The sequence below is a fragment of the Lathyrus oleraceus genome, chromosome 2, assembly GCF_024323335.1.
Source record: "Lathyrus oleraceus cultivar Zhongwan6 chromosome 2, CAAS_Psat_ZW6_1.0, whole genome shotgun sequence".
Classification (NCBI taxonomy): domain Eukaryota; kingdom Viridiplantae; phylum Streptophyta; class Magnoliopsida; order Fabales; family Fabaceae; genus Lathyrus; species Lathyrus oleraceus.
Window position 1 is genome coordinate 122340794 of NC_066580.1, and position 17815 is coordinate 122358608.

The following is a 17815-nucleotide window of genomic DNA, read 5'->3' on the forward strand; positions in this document are numbered from 1 at the left end:
TCTGAGGGGATGGACATCCGAACGGGTCGTACGTTAGACCGTCGCAGAATGAGTCGTCTGTTAGGCCGCATCTGATGATGAAAGCGGTAGTCGTACGCCAGACTACACTTCAGAAATGTACCGTACGTTAGGTAGCATCTGAGGGTTGTAAGATCCAAACGGGTCGTACGTTAGACCGCGTTGGGGTTGTTGAAGTTCAGAATGGATCGTACATTAGATCGTATCCGAGTTGTAGAATGAGCCGTCCGTTAGGCTGCATCTGAAAAAGAAAGTAGTCGTACGCTAGACTACACCCCTGAATGTACCGTACGCTAGGCAGCATCTGAGGATTTGAAGGTCCAAATGGGTCGTACGTTAGACCGCATTGGAGTTGCTGAAGAAGTCATATGTTGGGCTGAATCAGAATGAACCGTACGTTAGGCTGTATCTGATAACCTGTATATGTTGTACTTGCAATAAATGTCTGGGATGGGCTTAGAGATGCCATCGTTAGGAGGATATCGAAGTGTTGTCAGAATGAATGTTCCCATGAACTGTATTTGAAATATGTATCTGAATCTTGAATGTGATTGATAAAGGTGTCTGTCTGAATGAACCTTTTATTTTGACTATATCAGGAGGATAAATAACCTGCAAAGAAAAGTTAGCTTCATGCTATGTCATGATGTATGAGATGTTTCGTGTTATGCTAAAATAAATGCGAATGTTGTATGCATGCGTATGCTGTGAAATGATGTAATGAATGAGTTATGCGTATGAGAAGTTCTGCTTGGGGACTCTACTGGGGAAAATAAATCCCCATCTACTGATTGGAGACATTTGTGTTGATGACCCTTTCTCGGCTGGGGATGCTTGATTTCTGTCTGATGGTGGAAATATTCAACAGAGCCTGGCTGGGGATGGATGAGATGATCAATCTGTCTGGTGACGCCGACCTCTGTTGGGGAGTAACTGGCTGTGCCTGGGGATACTGCCATTTTCTGAGGAAAAAAAAAAGGCTTGCTGGGGAAGAGAATTGGTAGCGGATTCATTGGAAGCATGATTAGACCTTTTCCTTGATCCTGAAGTCGGGTAGTAATTGCTATTGTTATTCTATGCATGTATTTTTGGTAAACATCAGTCATATTCAAATGCACATATTAATTCAAATTAAATCAATGGACATTTACGCAACCAAAACAGAAAAGTAAAAACAAAAGCATCTTTTTTTTGAAAGAGGGTTGTATTGATTTTGAAAGGAGGCCTATAAACAGGCAATTTGTGTACAAGGAGACAGAAATCCTAGTAAGAGGAAATTGTCGAAAACAAAGAGAAAGCTATGTGGAAGAAGTCCTATTGATTTTAAGCCTACTACTGTCATTATGTCTTCGAGCATCTCATCCCTTGCTGTCGGATAGAAGTGATTGGCTTGGTCAGTCCCTCGAACTTGGATGAAAGTTGACTGAGAACGGGACATAGTCATACGCTTTAATCCCTAATTTTTGCCTGGACCGCCTTTTCAAGTTTTCAGTCCACCAGGATACCCTTTTTTGCCCAAGCCGCCTTTTCAGGTTTTCGACTTGTTGGGTGTACATTTTTTTTTATATATCCCTAATTTTTGCCCGAACCCTTTTGGTTCGCCGGGATGCCCTTACTTTTGCCTAGATACGTCGATCTAGCGGGTCTCTTTTATGCGTAGTATTTTTTAACTATGTCCGCGTTCACGGGATGTGGGAAGTCTTCACCATCCATAGTAGCGAGTATCATGGCTCCACCAGAGAATACCTTCTTAACCACAAATGGCCCTTCGTATGTGGGAGTCCATTTGCCTCTGGGATCACCTTGTGGTAGAATGATACGCTTGATCACCAAGTCGCCAAGTTGGTACACCTGTCTCTTAACTCTTTTGTTAAATGCCTGGGTCATGCATTTCTGATATATCTGCCCGTGACATACAGCCGCAAGTCTCTTCTCATCCATCAAATTTATCTGATCGAGTCGAGTCTGAATCCATTCGTCCTCGTCTAAGCCCGCCTCTTTCATGATCCTTAGAGAGGGAATCTGAACTTCCACTGGTAAAACGGCTTCCATTCCATAGACTAAAGAGAAAGGGGTTGCCCCTGTCGAAGTGCGGTAACCATGAAGAGCAAAAGGTAACATCTCCTGCCGGTCTTTGTATGTTACTGTTATATTCTTGATATTGTTAGCAGCCTCCACGGCGCCGTTCGTCTTTGGCCGGTACGGAGAAGAGTTATGGTGCTTTATTTTGAACTGCGTGTAGAGTTCAGTTTAGTACCATTATCAGTGATAACTCTCTCGGGAGACAGCAGGTTTCTCAAGTAGATATTTGATAGAATCCATCTTAGAAATCAATAAAGTGGTATGATTCAACATATACTGTCTTAGTCGGCGAGCAGCCTAGGCCAAAGCGTAGCAAGCTTTCTCGAACTGTGAGTATCTTGTTTCACAGTCGGTACCTTTTGCTAAGGCAGTGTATGACATGCTCTTTTCGACCAGACTCGTCATGTTGCCCCAGCACACCCTATTGAATTTTCTAACACGGTCAAATACATGATTAGAGGTCTTCCTTCAACTGGTAGCATTAGAATTGGAGGTTCTTGGAGATATTTCTTGATTTTGTCATTCATCATTCCATACCATCTCTTGATTTTGTCATAAGCTTCTTGGCACTCATCATTCCATACCATCTCTTGTTTTTTTCTTTTTTAGTAATTTGAAGATGGGTTTGCAGGTAGCAGTCAAGTGTGGAACGAATCGGGCAATGTAATTCGAGTGCCCCAAGAAACTTCTGACTTCTCTCTTGTTTATTTCAGTACCCAGATTTACAATTTCAATTGATTCCTCATGCGGCTGTATGGTCTTTTCCTCTTGTAGTACCAGTCTGGCGAGTTCTCCAGGGACTTCACAATCCTCCTCACTTCCATCTTCGGCTCGGTAGATCGGATTTTCAAAGTCATAATGAACAGTAGCAGAACTATTATCAACAGGATCCAGAGTGGATGTGGATCGGAAAATTGTTACGTGCGTGTGTGCAAGAGAACATAGCTTGTTTTGAAAACATGACAGGAAAGACAAAGAGCGCAATATTTGAATGCTAAAAGTCCATTGATCTATTGAATATGAATATGCTTATGAAAATGATAAAACCCTTGAAAAATTAGCTATTGTGCCTCGGGCATAGACACAATGCTTTAAGAAGTTTGATTGTAAAAGAAAATTAAAATTTGCAATTCTAGAATAAACAATAACAATTACTCCTGACTAAAGGAAATCGGGATAATGTCTTCAGTCTTCCAATTGTTGAGTCCGCCACCAATTGTTGGGAAAATCCAGCTATCCAAGTCGCAATCACTATCAGCATCTTCCATAGCATTAATCTAATTTTTGACTATCTTTCCAGAGTTAAACCCCAGGCCAGCTTTATCAGACTTGTACGGTACATTGATCAGTTGACCCCAACCAGCACGATCACCATTTTCAATTGCGGCTTGAGCATCTTTCAGAGAGATCATGACAGGGGGAGCACGAACAACCTTGGGCACAAGGGGAGTTGGCTTAAGGACAGGACTGGGTGGAGGAACCACTTCAAATGACTGAGAAGGAGTCTCAAAGAATTCACCATCCATCTCGACGTATTTGAAGGCTTGCACACTACTGACAATATACTCTTCTTCTCCACATACAGTGACAACCATGCCTGCTATTGGATACTTCAGCTTTTGATGAAGCGACGAAGCTACCGCACCTGCCCCATGGATCCAAGGGCGCCCCAACAAGCAGGAGTAGGCGGGACGAATGTCCATCACGTGAAAGGTAGTGTTGAAGACTTGAGGTCCTATCTTGATAGGGAGAACCACTTCACCATAGACAACACTCTTCGCACCATCGTAAGCACGCACCACAACATCACTAGGTTTCAGTTCAATGCCTTTGTAGTCAAATTTATCGAGTACAGCTTTCGGGAGCACATTCAAGGAAGAGCCGTTGTCGATCAACACGTGAGCCAGGGTGATCCCCTCACACTCGATGGAGATATGCAGAGCTTTATTGTGATTCTTTCCTGCTGGCGTCAGGTCAGCATCGGAAAAGCCTAGGCCATTGTCAACAGTCAAATTAGCAACATAATGTTCGAATTGATCGACGGATGTTTCTTGAGGCACATGAGCGGTCTTCAAGAATTTCATCAATGCATTGGCATGGGATTCAGAGGATAATAACAAGGACAACATTGAGATTTTAGACGGAGTATGCCCCAATTGTTCCACTACATCAAAATCGCTCTTACGGATGATTTTCAGCATCTCTTCCATTTCCTGTTTGGCAACATCTTCAGAAGTAACTTCGACCGATGTCTCTGACTGAGGAGGATTGACTGGTCTTTTTCCTCGAATTTCGGGAGCGGGAGGTGAGATTTCTGGGGAGTAGATCCTTCCACTTCGAGTAACTTTACTAGTCCCCACAATATCATTAGGATTAGCAGAACTACCAACTTGCTTTATGCCATGGATGTAAACGTCGCCTCCATAGTTCCACGGAATAGCTTTGCTGGAGGAATATGGCACGGGGCCAGGTGCGGTAATAATCAGGGGAGCCACTTTGGGCTCAGCGGTAATCTTCACAGGCACTCTAGTAGCGGTAATCTTCGCTGGAGCTTTGGACCTAGCAATCACAGATACCTCTTCAATAGAGTTGTCCACCTTAGGAACCCTTTCAAATAGAATTGTACGATCATCCATCAGCCGTTGAATGCCGTTCTTCAACTTCAAACAATCATTGGGTCGGAGTACACAGAGATCGCAATCTTCAGCACAACCTGGAAATAAACCAGCTTGCAATAAATTCTTCTTAACGATCAGGAGAGGAGATGCTAAATCAGCAACGTCAGTAATGTGAGAATTGTCGTCCACAACATTAACATTCTGGTCATGATTAGGCATAGGTGCTGTGATGACATTGGGGGTCGCCGGAGGATCAAATTCAATTTCTCCAGCGTCGATCATATCCTGAATCTTGTTCTTCAACAACCAGCAATCATTCGTATCATGCCCGGGGCTATCGGAGTGATAGGCACACCTGGCGTTGGGATTATAACGAGGAGAAGTAGTGTTGGGATTTGCAGGAGGGCCTCTGAGGGTAATCAAATTGGTCTTTAACATACTCTGCAGTGCTTGGGTTAAAGTCATATTGATCTTGGTAAACTGTCTTCTCGACCTGTCTTGTCTGTGTTGGAAGTTCTGAGATGGCGGTGCGGCAATTGTAACTGCCCCAATAGTATGGTCACGATTCTTCTTGTTATGCTTCCTCTCACTGTACACAGCATTTGATTCATTCTTTCCCTGATAGGACTTTTTGGTGCTTGCAGAAGTAGCTGCCTGTATCTTTCCACTTCGAATGCCGCTTTCAACCCGTTCACCTGTCAAGATAAGTTCAGTGAAACCTGACGAGGAACTTCCCAGTAGATGGCTGTAGAATGGGCCAGTCAGTGTACCCATGAACATGTCCACTAACTCTCGATCAGTCATAGGGGGTTTGACTCTGCCAGCCAAATCTCTCCACTTTTGAGCATATTCTTTGAAACTTTCTTTAGAGCCCATAGTCATATTTTGTAGCTGTAGCCGAGTAGGCGCTAACTCAGAATTATACTGGTAGTGCTTGTAGAAAGCTGTTGCTAAATCAGTCCATGTGCGGATGTTAGAGCTCTCAAGCTGATAATACCACTCTAACTGTGTGCCAGACAGACTCTCTTGGAAGAAATGGATCCACAGTTTCTTATCAGTAGTGTGCGGCTGAATCTTTCTCACATAAGCCCTTAGATGCATCTGAGGACAAGAGGCACCATCATACTTAGTGAAAATGGGAACCTTGAATTTGCGGGGAATGACCACATCAGAGACCAGACCCAAGTTTTCGAAATCCAGACCGGGCACTTTCTGCCCCTCCATAGCTAGCATACGTTCTTCCAGCAACTTGTACTTATCATCCTTCGGAGAGTACTGTTCATGTTCATAATCTTCATCGTCGTCCTCGGAATTGACGAGATTAGGATTCTCATCTTCCGAATCATTCTCGGTCTCTTCTTCTGAATCCTTCGGAATTCTAATCTTGACTCCTGTAACCTGTCCCTTAAGCCTTCTCCCCGGGTTGATGTAACCCACAGGTTTCTGGTCCTTCTTCTTCTCCATCAAAAGAGCTTTCAGTTCTTCCTGCCCCTTAGATAAGCTCAGCATCATTTCCTGGAATTGAGCATTCTGGGCCTGGAGATCTTTGACAGTTTGTTCGAGAGCCATTGTTCAATCTGTTTGAATCTGCTGGAATCTGTTTGATAGGAAAATCGTGAGAACACTGATCCTTTAGAATACCTGTTATGCGATGCAATGCAATGTATGAAATGTTTTCAAGGACTTTCGGGATTTAACTTTGCATAAACTAACAAAAAGAGCTTTTTTTTCTTTTCTCTTTTGTTTTTGCTTTTGTTTTTGTTTTTTCTGTTTTTTTTTTAGCAGAGTTAAATCCCTAAATCCTTGAAATGGTTAGTACAATGCCATGATGTTATGATGTTATGTTGTTACGATGTCATGTTGTTAGATAAATAACAAGCACAAGCAAGTCACACAACAATCATTCCTAGGTTTTAAGGCTTGCGTGAGTTCCATAGGTAAATACCCTCCCCACTGAAGTTTGGTTGGTTCAACCTGTCTTAGAATAGTAACCGGGTTCTAGAAGGATCTCAAATCATTGACCTTTCCTTAAGTCCACTTCAGTGCAACACCAAGTGGTTGACCGAAGCTTCCCTAAAGTCCAATCTCAAAGAGTGTAGTATCGAGTCTCAACCAACTCCAGTCGGAACCGAAGCCAGTTATCTCACTACTTTCTAATGGCCAGGATGAGTCAATTAGGGTTCTAAAGGTCTGGTTAATGCTTTTATGACACCACGCGAATGCCAAATATTTCCTCAACTAACATGAGGAACATCAGGACATCCAAAGTGCCACATTAACCGTAGCCATCATTTTGACCATTCCAGTATACGCCGGACAGTCGCGATGATCTCTTGCTACTTACCTAAGGTACACTAGATCCGGGTGTAGGATCTTTCACTCAAGCATAACATACCCAAGCAATCCCTTAAAAATAAATCAGACAAATTGAATAAGTGATCTTGTTTTTAAGGTAACCTCTCTTTTTAAATATTTAGGATCCCCAGCAGAGTCGCCAGTTCTGTCATACGGTGAACTGGACTTTTTGTGTTTTTTTATCGCAATGTCGCGGTTAGCAAGAGTCGCCACCGACTTTTCTTTTATCCAATAAGGAAAGGTGGAAAAGAACAGGAAAGACCTTAATTTAGATTTTGGGTTCGGGAGGTACATTATACAAAGGGAAGGTGTTAGCACCCTTTGTATCCATGGTTATCCATGGGCTCTTAATTGCTCGATCACTTATATTATTTTTGTCTAAAAAAGTGTTTGTGAATTGTTTGGAAAATTGTTTTGAAAAGAGAATTTAACTTTGTAATGATTCTTGTATGAATGTATACAAAGTGGTTATCCCGTTTTAGTTTTGAAAATTGTTTAGAAAAATATAACTCGGTAATGATTCTAGTATGAATGTATACCAAGTGGTGATTTTCTAAAGGCATTTTGAAAGGTGTGAGGTGCAAAAAAAATGTTTTAAGTTGTGAGCCAGCAATTAAGAGTTATACCGACCCAAGGTCTTTACGGGCATTTCCTATCCTTATGAGGGTAAAACTGTCCTTATTATTGAGAAATAAGTAGTTTTATCCTTTGGATGTAAAAGGGTCATCGTAGGGTCATCGATTGGTCATTGAAGGCAACAGTTATGAGGATACCTTAGCATTCGAAGGGACTATCATCATTTAACCGTAGGCAACATCGGAGGGTCATCGAGGGACAAAGTTGTATATTCGAAGGCAACATCCGAGGGACTATAATTTATTTTATGATGATTTAACCGAAGGGTCTTTGCTAAGGGTATCCCCACGTTCGCGGGACATGACCGTAATATCGTAATCGTAAGGCAACAAAGAGAGGTCCAAGATCACTTATTCAAAGGCAAAGTTTTACAATTAATTATATAATTAGGATGAAACTCCACATTAAAATTATTAAAAATAATATATTAAAAAATTAATACATTAGAAATTAATACATTAAAAAATTAATTTAGGGTGAAACTCCACAAGGGTATCCCACAAATAAAGTGGAATACCTAGCCAATAACCTTTTCCTGGGATATGTGAACCTTTACGAAACTCAAAAAAAAGAAACATGTCAGAACACCAAATCAGGGTGCAATCGAAGATTACACCGGAGAAATATCACAACAATAAATAGGATAGGATAAATAATGCATGGCTATGATAAAAACATAAAAAAAAAGACTAGAAGAATCAGGTACTGTCTCGTTCGCCTCTGCCTCGCCTAGCGAAGGCCACGGATTTTGAATTTGAAAACAGCCCCATGTTAGGAACTTTGAATTTTATGGCATTTTATCACAGGAATAACATGGTCAAACATTCAGGGTATTCAGGCATATTTAAATTCCCATACGAAAGCAAATTATATATCAACATTTAATCATGATGCATTATATATGTAGATATGGCCAATTGAAAGTATAAACAATAGAGATACGCAAACCTGTTTACCAATTCAAGGTTGAAGGGATTGACCACTTGTAGTATCGGAATAAGTTAGGCAGCGGGAATTGGACGGCGATGGCTTCAGTGCAGATGGGCTGCCTTCAGGGTTTCTTTACTCTGAATTCTCCGGGTAGGCAGGGTTCCTATGCCAAAGTTTCTATCCGTCCTTCTCTGTTCTCTCTCTTTCTTTTTCCTCAAGGTTTTGTTCCAAGGAAACCTCAGAGTGTTTTGCTTCTCTTCCTTCTTTCTCCAGTAAATCTCCCAATGTAAACTCCCAGTCTCACTCCCCCTACTGAAACTTCAGTATTTATAGACTAATTTCGTGGGTAATGGGCTTGGAATGAGGGAGACCCAAGTCCAAAATAATTTGTTATATTTTATTTATTTATTTATTTTAATTATTTAATTAATTAATTAATTAATTAATTAATTAATTAAAAAAAAAATTTCTTTTTTTTTTTTTTTTCGTTTTTTTTTTCGTTTTTTTTTTTTCGTTTTTTTTTTTTTTTTTTTTTTTTTTTTTTTTTTTTTTTTTTAGGAAAAATGATGGGTAATTTTTGGGGTATGACAAAAGACATCTTGTTTTAAGGTGATGTAAAGCAATGCTTCGTCCATAATTGTTGAGTTGAGATAAGTGACGTTTTTCCGAATGTTGATTTGTAAATCCATCCGATGTGTGGTATACGTCCGCTCCTCATCTGTTTTGGGTAAAACAATGTTTTTCGTCGATTAATACAATATAGCTTTCGCTAAAATCGACCAACAAACAAACATTTTCTACTCAGAACTACGTAAGCCCTGACTTCTCTATTGAGATACGTAGGAGCAGGATTTGTAAATCTTGTCAGGCCCACTAATAAAAAACTTAGGTTTAGTCCTTCGTCGAAAATCCAAAAACATTCTTCTCTCTTATATTTATTCTTTCCCTCATAATGACTTGACATTTCAAACTAACACTAACGCACACAACTAACCTAATGGTTCCCGTTGAGTACAACGAACATGAGGGGTGCTAATACCTTCCCCTTGCGTAATCGACTCCCGAACCCTGATTTGGTTGCGACGACCATAATCATTGTCGTTATTTCTTGGGTTTTATCGATATTTCCCCTTCCCTTTTTAGGAATAAATAAAGTTCGGTGGCGGCTCTGTTTAGTCCATCATTGCGAGCGTGTGATTGCGCTTCGCCAAGTCGTGTTCTCATTTTTCGAGGTGCGACAGATGGCGACTCTGTTGGGGACATTTCTCCCTAAGTGAGTCAAGCCTAGTTAGGTCGTTTGTGTTCCTTTGTTAGTTTACTTATGTGTATTTTCTTTTGTTGATTTTGCTATCTTTATTGTCATATTGATATAAATCTGTTGTATTGGTTCGATTATGCTTTGGTACTTGGATACTCTGATTGCAAACCATGTGGAAAAGACTATTTACCCGAGTCTTGAGTAAAAAACATAAGATAGGATGAGGTTGAGTAGTGCGGGTCCCGAGATGAATTTCTCATTGGGTCAGTGCGAGAACCTTACTTAGAGTAGATTCTTGAGATGATGTTGTCGCGCGGCAAGTAAGTTGCCGTAAGCTTCGATATTTTCTTTAGGATCCATGACTCTGAGAACCATTTGTAGAACCTTAATCCTTTTTCCGACTAGGAAAGATGGTTGTGTAGCATGGGTCTGCGAGTTGAATTTCTCGTTGGATCGATGCGAGAACTTCACTTAGAGTAGATTCTTTATATGGAGTTGATGCCCGGCTGTAAGACCCCAATTTTGTCCCTAAGATCCCTCATGGCATCATAACATTGCATTGCATAGCCTCAAGGATCTTTGAGCATCTTGGCTCCCTTTCCCTTTGGGTAGGGATCTCCTGTGAGTGGTTTGAGATCACCAAGCATGCTTGAATTTTATATCATTGCTTTTCTTGTTTTGTTTACTAACCAAAAGCACAAAAATATGTCACTAACATTTGTTTTGTAGCTTGAGCAAGCACCAGGTCAAGAGATTCAAGAGGATCCTTTGTGCAAGAGATGGGGTATTTTCTTGAGATGAAGACCACATGATCATTATAAATAGCTTACATGAGTTAGGGTTTCATTTTGGAGCAATTTCATCAAGTGATAGAGACCAAAATTCATCAAAGCATTTCAAGGTCATCTGAGGACCAAAAAAGTCAACTGTGCAGTCAACTGAGGGCTATGAGGTGGGGAAATGAGTTGAAACACCTCAATCATGTTCAAAAGAGGCCTATTCATCATTCTAAACATCCATCTTGAAGATTCAAAGGTCAGGGCAAAAGTTACTAAAAATGGAAAATGACCTGTAATTCAAAGTTTCCAAATTTGGCAAGTTTTTGGTCCACATTCAACTTGACTTGTCAACATCAAAGAAGTTTCAAATGGATTTTGGTGAACATGAAAGTTGTAGATCTTTGTCTCCCCTTTCCAAAAAGTCCTAATTCATGTCCATATGATGAATGGTTGAGAAGTTATGGTCATTTGATCACAAGGTGTGCATGGAAATTCAAAATGGCATAACTTTTGATTCAAAGCTCCAATTTGGTCTATTCTTTTTGCAAAATGTTTCTTTTGATCAAGACATCTTAAAATAGCCTTTGCCATGCATGGTAAAAGTGTGTATGATCATCATTTCTCATGTGATCATTTTGGAGGGAATTTCCATAATTCAAAATTGGCTTATGATACAAGCAAAACAACAATTCCATCATGATTATTGGTTGATTTTAAGTGAATTCAGGCCCTTGCATGAGCATGTGCACGTGTGTTTTGGCCATGCAAGCTCAATGTGCAATTTTGCAAGATACTCCATATTTCCCTAATCATGTTTAGCCAAGGCCTAATTTGGATTTCAGTGTAATTAGCATGCCATATAAATACCAAACCCTAACCATAATCACATAACACAAGCATTTCAGATCTGAATTTTCAAGTTCCCTCCAAAATTCTCTCTCTTCGAATTTCAATTTTCTTCACACAAACACCAAATCTCTTTGCATATTCTTGCTCCTGGTGAAATTCTGAGCAAGATTCATCATTCACTTGAAGCAATTCAGCCAGATTTCAAGCTGTTCAAGAGCTTCCTCATGTGGATCGGATTTTGAAATTGAAGAAGAATCAAGTGTTTTCAACCATTATTTCTTGCACAAAGCTTCAACAGAAGTGTAGTGGTGCAGATCTGGAGCTTTAGAGCAGTTGATAACGCGTTTACAGCAACCTCCATTTCAAGTAAGTGAAAAATTCATCATATCCTTTTGCTGTTTTATGACCATAGAACTGTAGATCTCATTGTGTAGAGAACGTAGATATGTTTAGAGTTGAAAATGGATGAGTATCGAGCTTGTATAATGAACTTAAAGTTTGGATCTCAATAATGTTTGTGTTCGATCTGGAAAATCTAGGATGATTTAGGATGATTGAGTATGATATTTGGATTGTGCATAGCCTTTGTTGATTTTTGGAAATTTTTGGTTGAGTGTCCGCCGAAATCCTACCGGGGAAGACGACCGTAGCTACAACTCCGGCGTCTAATATGTTCCTAGGGTTTGCTTATGTGGCGTCCACATGTGCGTTTGCGTGTTCGTTCCATTGGCCTTGATTGCTTTGACTGATCCACGTGTACTGTTGACCGCTGACGATGCATGCCAACTAATAAATGAAACACAACGTTTCAGGCTTTGAATGTGATCCATTGGATTGCTTTGCGCGCGTTTGATCCTGTGGATGAGAATATTCTGATTTAATTTGAATTTTGTTTTTCCCTCCATTTTATTTTGTTATTTCATATTATTTTGTTCATTTTGAAAAATGCATTAAAAATTGAAAAATGATCCAAATTAACTCCAATTTTTTTTCATAGTTCTGTTTTGATGTCTAGTTTTTTTAGTATTATTTTCATGAATTGTTGATGTCTGATTTTTAATGTGTGAATTTTTTGATCCATGCCATGCTATTTTGATATGCTGCATTCAATGCTTTGTGAAATCTTCATCTTTAATCCAATTGATTTGATTATTTGTATGCTTGATCTTCACTCATGATATGATTTTTTGATCACTGGTTTGGAATTTTTCTCATATGCTATCATTGTTTTTGACACATGAAGATGCGTGTGACAATTTGTGTCACATTTTTGGCATTCAATTTGTGCATTTTTGTTCATCTATCATTTGAACCTTTCTGGATTTGATCTTTTGCATAATGATTTTTCATGACATAAGGAGCTTGCATAAAAAATTTCAAGGTCATTGCATGCATTTCTGTTTTGATTTGGATTTTCTAATTTGGAAGTTCACTTTGCGCACATTTTGTGATCATTGCATTACATGAGCCATTTGAGATACTTGCTTATTGAATTGATGCTGGTCTTTTTGAGGACATTTTGTGACATGTTTGAATGTGAATTGTGTAAAAGATTGGGTTCTTTTTTGATCATTTGGTTTGGTTTTGAGCTTAGTCTTTGTACTAGTGTTTTGTGCATAAACTAACTGTGCTTTGTGTTTCAGGTTTGGACACTTAGCATTGATGGTTGATTTGTTCTCACTTTGTGAGATGCAAATGCATTTTAGTACTAACCTTTGTTTGTTTTGTAGGTTTGTTATGATGTGCTTGAGCTCATGAGTTCATTTGAGGGCTTGAGCATTGTCCATTGAGTTGTGTAACTGTGAATGGTTTCATTGTTTGTCTGTTGGTTTTCTGACTGAAATATTAACTGTTTAGTCTTTTGTACAGGTACATTAGTTGCTTGCTTTTAGATCTTGCTTGAGCTTTGGATTGTGGTTGATACACCACTTAGGTAGTTATCTTCTTACTACATGTAGTCTGGAAGTCCTGTCACCTTTTTGTCAAGCATTTTGCTGGCAAGTCCTCCTTCAGAGGCTCTGTTTGTGTTTGTTTACAATTATGCCAAAGACCTCCAAGATGAGGCATGTGCTACTTGATAAGACCTCCAAGAGTTGAGGCAATTGACGGATAAAAGGGATTAGTAGCCAATCCCCCGTTATTCAGTGAGTCGTTCTTTATGCTCGCACTACGTGCTGATGCTTCAGAACATGTACCCAAGATCTTTGTCCAGTGTCTGTCAAGTGGAATAGGATCTCACTTTCTGGATCCCCATGTTTTCTTTGTCATGAGCTCACCCAGGCCAGGGTTAAGATCATGAGGTCTCATCTTCATTTACCATCTTTGATCAGCTTCACCCTAACTTTCAATGTTAGTGGTTAAGAGCTACAGATTACCCATTCCATTTTGGCTTGTTTGTCGAGGTTGATATGACCCCTCTTGACTAAAGCCCACCCTGTTGGTTTGAAGCCTCTTGTATGTATATAGTGTGTGATGATTGTTTGCTTTTGATGTGTTTGCTTTTGATGTTTTTTTTTTGGTTAGGAGTCGGATATAAGTCCATATATTGGCATTCTGTTTCCTTTTTGTTGTTAGGAGTCGGGTGTAAGTCCATATATTGGCATTCTGTTTCCTTTTTGTTGTTAGGAGTCGGGTGTAAGTCCATATATTGGCATTCTGTTTCCTTTTTGTTGTTAGGACTCGGGTGTAAGTCCATGTATTGGCATTCTGTTTCCTTTTATTGAGGATCTCTTATTGAGACTTGTGATTGCTTTAGCCTTGTGCTTGCTTATTCCAAAGGATGGGAACTTACTTGGATCATCTATATGATCTCAAGAGAGGAACTCCTAGTGTGGTTTTATTCCATATCCATTACCCCTTTTGTTTCCTTCATTTCTCCATCTTAACCCAAACCAAAACACTTTTGTGCAAACATTTGACTTTGTTTTCAACATTAGAAACTTAAGCCTTATGCTTTTGATTTTCAAACTTTCTTTTCATAATACTCATTTTGAATTGAATCTTTAAGTCAACTTTGACCACTTTTGTATATACTTCTAATTGGTAAATATAACCCATTCAAATGTGCTTTTTGTGGTTTCAATGATCACTTCTTAATCAAATTTTTCATAACCTTTAGCTATTAGGTTTGAGTTATCTTTGTGGTAGATGTAATACTCACCTATGTCCTTAGTGATGGACAATAAGTCTTCCATGCTTATTATAGGGTTAACCCCTCACTAGCATGTTGAAGTTATCCTCACATGGTGGACTTGTGGTTTTTCAGGTTGAGTTTTCTCCCTTTGATAACAAAAGACCTTAAGGCTTTTGGACCAATCAATCAACTTATTGTTTTGAAATTTTTGACCCGAACTACGAGGTTTTGATCCTATCTTTCTTAAGATGGTACGTAGGCAATGGGTTCATCCATCCAAACAAAAAAATGTAAATAACTTGTATATTCTCTTCTCATCTCTTCAATCATGTTTGCACAATAAATTTTCACAAAACAATAACCTTTGCAACAAGCGTGAAAAGGGCTCCCTAGGAGTACCTAGGATGTTTTGGGTGCCTAACACCTTCCCATTGCATAACCAACCCCCTTACCCAGATCTCTGTTCTTTTACTAGTTTTGTTTGTAAAACTTTTTAGGTTTGTGTTCGCTTTCTAACCATTCCTTTGGATAAATAGAAGTGCGGTGGCGACTCGACTTTGTATGCTTTACCTTGGATTTAGTCAATATTTCCAATGGTAACGAATACATCGCTACACCGGCAAGTAAGTTGCCGTAGGTAGAAAACAGTCTAATGGATCCATGACTCTAGGAACCTTTGTAACCCAAGGTCGTACCCGGTGAGAACCTATTCTTGGAAAGTAATCAGATTCATCAGTACCTCAGACTTTTGAACCCGTGTATTGAGGAAAAAAATATGCATGTCTTGCATTGCATTCATTCATATTCCATTGCATCTACATCCCATCATAATGCATGTCATTTTCTAGACAAAATACAAAAAAACTCATCCATCCTTTGTCCATGATCAGCAAAGTGATTCCTGACACGCGTTTAGAACAAAGAACCATGTCTCAAGAGATGATAGACGAGCTAAGGAAAAGTCAAGAAGCATTGAAGGAGGAACTCAATCTTTTGAAGAGCCAAATGGGATGGGTTGTGGAAACCCTACAAGTCTTATTGAGAAAAGAGGGTCATCCCATACCTATTGCGGTAACGGCGGGAGTTACTACTCCACATCTATCAGGTGTCACCCCAAGTCAAGGGAAATTATATGTGACAACTCCTCATCTACCGGCATATGACCCTCCCTTAGGATGTCATCATCAACATCATCTGGCTGTTCCTCCTCAAAATCATCGAAGTCAGATTCGGAACAAAAATCAGAATCAGAACAAGGGGAACAAAAATCACAACGACCCGATTCCGGTGCCATATAGCAAGCTCTACCCACAGCTGATCCAGAATGCTTTGGTGACCCCTCGAGCTCTCACACCTACGTCACCATACCTGCCATGGTACAATCTAAATGCAACATGTGAATTCCATAAATGGACAGTGGGGCATGACCTAGATTCTTGCTTAGCGCTGAAAGCCTTGGTACGAGAACTGATTAACAAAAAGAGCTTAGTCTTTGAAGAAGATCACCCGAAGGTCAAATGCGGATACCATACTGGAACAATGGGGCACTCCATCGAGGAATGCAAGAGTTTTAAGCTCAATCTGCAAAGATTAATTGACATAAGGTTACCAACACTCAAGAAGGAAGGCTCGGGTACATATATCTTGATTTCTGGGTCAGGTAATAAGAAAGGGAAAGGACCCCTGAAACCCCTCAAGGTTTTGTACCACAAGGAAGAGGTCTGGGATGTGGCTAATGAGATATCATTGTTTCCTGGTAAGAGCATTGAGATATCGCCTTGGATTTCCAATGTCACGACCCATACCAATGAAAGAAAAGGACAAGTGAGTAGTGGATCCAAGAGGGCTGCGTTCAACGATGAGATTGAAGGAAAAGAATTTGAAGATCATCGTGCCAATGTCAAAAAGCTTGTTGATCCCAACCTTCAAATGGCTAATAATGAGCAGTTAGCAATGCCCAAAGTGTCATACCAGCAAACAAATCCTTTTGGTCTTCCTTACAAACAATCCTGGTTCACTCCTCATCCAAATCAACAAGCCCAAGGTCCGAGATATCGATATCATCGTCAAAATCAGCTTAGGCCCCAAACTAACTTGGAAAGAAGAAATCCTCCTCATCATCCAATCGTCATGACATATAGCCAACTTCTACAACCTCTAATTCAAAACTCGTTGGTGGTTCCCAAGTCTCTTAAGCCGGTTCCACAACCTTACCCACCCAGGTATGACCCAAATGTGCAATGTGGATATCATGCCGGATCAGAAGGGCATTCAACCGAAGACTGCAACGCTTTCAAAGCCAAAGTACAACAGTTGATTGACAACGGGTACATAGCCTTCCAAGAAGGAAGCTTGGTGGTAAACGTTAACCCATCGACTGGATAAGTGCGAAGATCTCAAGGGGTGTCCCCATAAGTTAATGGATCAAGTTTGAAGAAGTCATTCCCTAAAGCTGGCAATCATTTGGTTGTTTTAGCATTTCTTTTGTAGTTTCCTCGCATGTTAATTGTTAATTGCTTTTAAGCATTGTTGTTTTCTTTGAATTGGTAAGATTAATGAAACGTTTATGCATCTTTTGAATTAATCCATTCGTATTCACTCATTTTTCATTCATGTTAAAAACAAAAATACTCCTCTCATTCACTTTTGTTTATCAAACCGTTGTGTTAACAAAGATTGGAAGGAGGATGATAAAAACGAAACACCTGAAATTGTTGTGGTATGCTTTTGAGTAAAACCTTGTCGATGATGTAAGGCATTATTTCAAGTCCCCAAACACTGAAGAGATAAGGAGTTAATCCCTAGTTAACCACTTTGAGCCTAGAAGTTGGTGTTTATTTCGGATCTAAAACCCTTAATCTTAACCTGGGGCAGGGTAGTTGTGTTCAGATAGTTTGACCGTGCATTCGATCTTTCAAAAAAAAATCGTCCATATGTACATCATCCAATTAGGTTCAACCACACGTTATCCTTCGCGCACATGTTGAAGTGTCGAAGGAGTTGAGAAAATCTAAAATTACTGTTGGTTGATCCTCATCCACCAATAATGTGGCAGTCAACACGTTTAAAAAAAGCAGAAAAAAGTCCGCTAAGTCAAATACCACAAAATGACTTAGGCAAAAGTTAGGGCATCCTGGTGGACCGAAAGCTTTAAAGA